The following is a 6,910-nucleotide window of genomic DNA, read 5'->3' on the forward strand; positions in this document are numbered from 1 at the left end:
GGTTTTGAGTAGTGTGAAGTTTGCTTTAGAGAAGTTTTTCACTGTGGTTTTCTGGGCAGCGGGTGGGGTCGGGATGTGAATATCTAGTGAGATTAATTTATGGTCTGATCTTACCAGTGAGGGATACACTTCTGGTCTGGAGCATAGAGTCCCCTTGTTGGTGATGATCAGGTCCAGTATGTTTTCCCTTCTTGTGGGAGTGATCACAAGTTGTTCCATAGCATTTGAGTTTATAAATTCTAGGAACCTTTGGGCTAGGGTGTTGGAGCTAGAGTAATGCTCCCAGTCTATGTTTGGGTAGTTGAAGTCGTCCAATATAATGGTGTTTGGAGAGACCTTCATATTTTCCAGTGTTCTCGGGAAGGCCGAGTGGGGTTCCTGGGTTTGGGAGGGTGGTCTGTAGCAGGCTATAAACTGGAAGGCAGTTTTACCCACTGTTAGTTGCACATGGATAGTCTCCGATGCTTCGTGCTGTGCCACCAACCTGGAGGTGTGGGTATCTTTGACGAATATTGATACTCCCCCTCCTTTTGTGGTTCGGTCCGAGTTTTGGGGCCGAAAAGCATGGTATGAGGTATAACCTGGTAGTGCTGGGGTGCTCTCGGGTGCCTTGAACCTGGTTTCTGTTACTGCACAGATATCGATGTTCTCCATGTTAAGGAGAGTTTCGAGTGCATGCATCTTGAGGTTTAGACTTCTGGCATTGAGTAACATTACTCTTAGTTTCTTATCCCTTGTGATACCTATGGAGGTGGGTTTGTCTTTTGAGCCTTGCCTAAAAAAGGCACTATGGGGGTGGCAAGAGCCTTTGCCAATATCCGAAAGCCCAGGGGTGACAGGTGCAAGCCATCCCTAGTGAAGCAGCGTGTCTTGTCAAGCATGTCATCCCAGGCTGACAGGCATTGGATCCCCTTTGAATGACACCAATACTTAAGCCAATTGTTGAAACTGATCATCTTGTCTTCATATTGTGGCATCATTCTTGGTGAGGGTATGATGCTACTCAAGGTCAGGGTCATACCGGCCTGGGCTACATGCTCAGAGAGCTCCTCTATGTCTCTTTTCATGTAGTCCAGGGAGGTACGTCTCAGGTCATTCACACCAGCATGGACAATGACTGAGTCATATTTGTACTTGCCTTGGAGTGACCTGAGTTGCTTGTGTTATGTGGCGGATCCTAGCGCCCGACAGGCAGCTCACCGTGACCTTCTCCTTGTTCAGCCTGGTGAGCGGGACGTCAGTGTGCCTGACGATAGAATCACCTATTACAAGTGTATCAGGTGTGTTGTTTAGCCTTAAGGGCTGTGACTGTTCGGCACACTGGCTTTGTGAACTATGTGTTGCACGTGTTTTGTTTTGCAGTAGCGGTTGCTTGGGTGTCTGCTTTGGAGGTCTCTGCTGCTTAGGCAGATTTTTCTTTAGAGCCTCCGAGTATGTTTTTGTGTGTTTATGTGTTTGGTTTGCTGTCGTGTTAGGTCTATGTGAGACTGGAATTGTAGTGAGTGTGGATGCCTTCTCTTCCTGACTGGTTAAGCCAGTACTGAGTTGAGAGAGCTTAGCCTCCAGTTTGGCTATATGGTTGCATCTCTCACATATGCTGAACTTATAGGGGGTTGGGAGGGTGGCTTAATGACTAAGGTGTTTGTCTTACAAACACAAGGTGCAGGGTTTGAGTCTCACATGGGATAATTGGCTAGGCTTAAAATAGCTCGCAAGGGCAGTTAGCTTAGTACTAAACTATGAACCCTGCTATGAAATGCTTCCTTTGCCCTGCTCATAAAGTAATTAAATAAATCTAATGAAACATCTTCTTGCGTTTGCATCTCATATACTTACATATTTACATAATAAATTATTTTCCTAACTTCTTCAAAAGTTAACTCTTTAAAAGTATGTTCTTTCAAAAATTCATCCATCAATGTATTATATTTATCTTTATTAAATATTACTGTTGCCCCTCCCTTATCGGCTTGTTTAATAATAAAGCTCAACTCAAGTGCGATAGCCATTTTTCTGCTTTAAAAGTGTTTTACTGTATCTGTTTTAATTTTTTAAAAAAAAAATCATATCTGTCTACTCATTTCCCACCTTTCTATAACCAGTAGAGTCCGGTTTTCAGATTTTGCTGAATTCTGGGCTGATTTGTAGTTTCTGTGTTGCCTAGACCTTACTAGGGTAGAATGAAGCTTCTCTGTTCATCAGTAAGAGTGGTGAGCTTTGAGCAGCCTATTTGTCAATGGGGGAGTGGTTTCAGCTCAGAATCTGTGGTTTTATTGCCATTTTGGGCTATTTCTATCTCTTTCATCTTTCTGTTTAAAAACCCGTGTTTGTGCTGTTTTTGCACTTGTATTATCTCAACAAGATCCTGCATGGGTGTCCTGCAGAGTTCTACAGCAGCACAGAGAAAAAAGGGAGATTTTGAGAGAATTAAGTACCTCTGTTTTGCTTTTTATTGCTTATTTTCGCTAGCTGCACTATTCCGAGCAGTTTCTATTAACTTTGCAACTTATTTGAACTGTTTTTTTTTTTAATTCTGATACTGTTTGCACTTTAACTTATCATTTTTAAGTGTTTTTTCAACTGTTAAACTGTTGAGAGCTACACACTCACACACAAAGCGATTTTTCTGCTTTAAAAGTGTTTATTTTGCTGTATCTGTTTTAATTTTTGAAAAAAACAAAAAAAAAATCCTCTCTCTCTCTACTCTTTTCCCACCTTTCTATAACCAGTCCGGTTTTCAGATTTTGCTGAATTCTGGGCTGTTTTGTAGATTCTGTGTTGCACAGACCTTACTAAGATAGAAGTAAGCTTCTCTGTTCATCAGTGAGTGGTAAGCTTTGAGCAGCCTATCTGTCACTGGGGGAGTGGTTTCAGCTCAGAATCTGTATTTTACTGGCCATTTTGGGCTACTTCTATCCCTTTCATCCTTCTGTTTAAAAACCCATGTTTGCACGGTTTTGCGCATCACGCAGCACCATTTAACTAGGATTAAACTGTTCCCAATGCCAGAAAGTATGCTCTTCTAATTTTCCCTTAGAACTAGCCAGTTTTCTAGTTTTAGCACTCAAAACTGTTTCCTTGTGCTCAGGATGTGTTCAAAACTCACTGCAAGCACTAAATAATCTACAAATTACTGCAGCACTCAACCTTCCTCACTTGTTAGGAGGAAAAGTTTTTAGTATTTAAATTAATAAGCACCTATCCAGACATGTCTAAGGGTCAGCTCCTGGTATTTTCCCCTGTCCACCTGATGAATCTGGGCATCTTGGGGCAATGTACCAATTGCCTCATGTACACTGACAACCCTCTCCTCCTACCACCCAACACTACAACCTGTGAGGTATGCACTTATATAGGCAAACTGGAAGTCAAACTCTCTCCAGCCAAGACTGTACTAGACAGTCAAGAGGAGAAGGTAAACACCTGCAAAACACCACACTCAACACATAGTCCATCAAAACCTACACCACCTAAACCCACACATAGTAACACAAAACACACACCTACATTTGCGGAGGCTCTCAATAAAAATCTGCCCAAACAACAGAGACTTCCAAAGCTGAAACACAAGTAACCACCACCTCCCAACACTACCCAAATGACAAATAACCCACAAAATCAGTGTGCCACTCAATCTGACCCCATAAGGCAAAACAACGTATCCAACACACTAGTCATAGGTGACTCTATAGTCATGCACACTGGTGTCCCACTCACAAGGCTAAACAAGGAGAAAGTTACTGTCAGCTGCCTGTTGGGTGCCAGGATCCACCAAATATTCAGGTCACTCCACAAGTACAAATATAACTCTGTCATTGTCCATGTTGGTGTGAATGCCCTGAGATGTACCTCACTGGACTACATGAAAAGAGACATGGAGGAGCTCTTGGATCATGTAGTCAGGCAGGTATGACCCTAGCCCTGAGTAGCATTCTGCCATTGCCCAGAATGATACAATACAAGGACAAAATGATTGACTTCAATTGGCTAAGCTTCTGGTGTCACTCTAAGGGGATCCGGTGTTTGTCTGCCTGGGACGACATGATCGACAGACCAAGATTCTTTTCCAGAGATGGCCTAAACCTGTTGCCCCTGGGATTCTGGATACTGGCTAAGGCTCTTGCCACCCCTATAGTGCCTTTTTTAGGCAAGGTTCAAATGACAAACTCACTACTGGAGTTGGTATAAGCAAGCAAATTCTGAGGGTAATACTACTCAATGCTAGAAGTCTAAACCTTAAAATGCAATCAGTCAAGGCACTCCTTAAAATGGAGAACATCGACATCTGTGCAGTGACCGAGACCTGGTTCAAGGCTTTGGAGAGCACCCCTGCATTACCAGGCTATAACTCATAATACACCTTTCGGCCACCTAAGCTGGACTGAAACACTAAATGAGGAGGCGTGTCCACATTCATTAAAGATATCCACACCTCCAGGCTAGTTGCTCAACATAATGCATCCGAAATTATCCAAGTGCAGCTAACACTGGGCAAGACTGCAATCCAGGTTGTAGCTTATTACAGATCCACCGCCATGCTCCAGGATGCCTACTCCACATTTCTTGATATACTGGGTAATATTAAGGTACAGCCCAATACCCTAATAATGGGTGATTTCAACTACCCCACCATCAACTGGGAAAACTACTCATCTACTAATTTATTTGCTCAACGCTTTCTGGAATTCAAAAATTCCAACACCCTGGATCAGCTTGTCCATACCCCCACCAGGGGCAGCAATATCCTGGATCTGGTCATTACCAAAATGGGCAACCGATATTCCACGCCAGAGATCAACTCCTCGCTGGTCAGATCCGACCACAAGCTAATCACCCTAGACATTAATATCCCGCCCCCACCCCCATTAGGAAACCACCGTAAAAAACTTCTCCAAAGCCAACTTCATGTTTCTTAAGACAGAAGTGGCAAGCTTCAAGACTCCCATACGGACAGAAAATAGAGGTACAACTGCTGAAGTCTGTACAAATGCACTGTATAAGCACATACACCAGTGCATGGATTATGCCATCCCCAAAAGAACCAAGATGCTATCCTCCAAAAAAAGGAAGCTAATCTGATGGCCCCCTGCCATAAACCAACTTTACAACAGAAGGAAGAAGCTGTTGCAAAAAAGAGTAAAATCCCATGATTGGAGGAACTCCCTGGTCAGCCTCAGTAAGAAGCTGAGATCCCTCATAAAATCCTCCAAAGCTAGTTATGAAAATAAAAATTGCCACTGATTCTAAAGAGAACCACAAGCATTCTACAGCTATGTCAAGAATCTCAATGGCGACACTCAGATCTGCTCTGAGCTACAGCACAATGGCACTAAATATACAGAACCAACTGATATTGCCAACATCCTGGCAGATATGTTCACTGCAAACTTCACCCCCCTCACCCCCCAAAGGGACCATCACTATACCGGAAGAATGCAAAGCCCCTGTAATCATGGCTGCACAAGTAAAGACCACACTCTCCAAAGCCAAGAGCATAGCATCCATGGGACCTGACAACATCCCAGGCTGTGTTCTGCATGAGCTACAGAATAAACTGGCACCCCACCTAAGTGCCATGTTCAATCATAGCCTCACTTCAGGCTTTGTGCCTACTGAATGGTGCACAGTGATGGTTATCCCACTACACAAAAGGGGCACCACCACAGACCCCGGGAACTACTGCCCCATTAGCCTGACAAGCCTGGTCTGCAAGGTAATGGAATGTATCACCTTGGCGCTTATAAACAAGGACATAGGTAACCTCCAAACTCTGGACCCCACTCAGTTTGGGTTTGTAATAGGTAGGTCATGTCTCCTAAACCTGATTGACTTCTCAGAAGCAGTCACCAGAGCCATGGACGAGGTTAAGGTGGTGCAGGCAGCATATCTTAACCTCGCCAAGGCTTTCAACACCATCCCCCACTCTGGAATTATAGGTAAACTCACTACACTGGGCATAAATCCCTATGTCACAAGATGGGTGGCCAACTGGCTCATAGAAAGAACCCACACAGTGAAAGTAGCCAACTCCAAATCCAACTTCAGACCAGTGACAAGTGGAGTACCACAGGCTCAGTCCTGGGTCCTCTCCTGTTTGGCATCTACTTTTTAGAAGTCCGGGCTAATACAGCAGGTCTTTGGCTAACGAAGTTCGCAGATGACTGCAAACTAGGTGTCATAACAGAAGCGCCTAAGGATGTGGACATTCTACAAAGGGGCCTCACTGAGACTGATGCTTGGTGTCAAAGTCATGGCCTCAAGCTCAATGCCAAAAAGTGCATAGTCATCCCCTTTGGGAAAAACACTGTACCCAAGAACTACCACATAGACGGTAGCCTACTAAACACTGAAAGTGTGATAAGAGACCTTGGGACACAGGTGGACAGTAGTCTCTCCTTTGATAATCACATCACCACAGTAGTCAGGAAATCCTTCTATGTGGCACACCTCATCACAAAGGAGTTCACCTCCAGAAAAAAAGAGGTCATTGTTCCTCTCTACTCATCCCTCATCAGACCCATTATAGAATACAATGCCCCATTTGGCATGTACCTCACAAGACATCTACAACAACTAGAAAGGCCACAGAAATACCTCACTAAGAGGATTACCAGCCTCAAACAGATGACATACACAGACTGTCTCAAAAATCTCCAGCTCTACTCCATCGCTTATCGCTTACTCAGAGGCGACCTCTGCCTAACATACAAAGCCATGTCAAACCCAGATATGTTGGACTTGCTACACTTAAAGAAGCCGTAACCCCTCCGAGTGACATGCTACACTTAAAGAAACCCTAACCCCTCTGAGCCACATGCTGCAGGGACCTAAACCTTGCCACCACAATAAATAGAACATGCTGGAGGGATAGATTCCTCTCCCAGAGACTTCCCATGCTCTGGAACAGACT

This window comes from Protopterus annectens, chromosome 1.part0 (genome assembly GCF_019279795.1).
Source record: "Protopterus annectens isolate FY-2018-M chromosome 1.part0, PAN1.0, whole genome shotgun sequence".
NCBI lineage: Eukaryota > Metazoa > Chordata > Ceratodontiformes > Protopteridae > Protopterus > Protopterus annectens.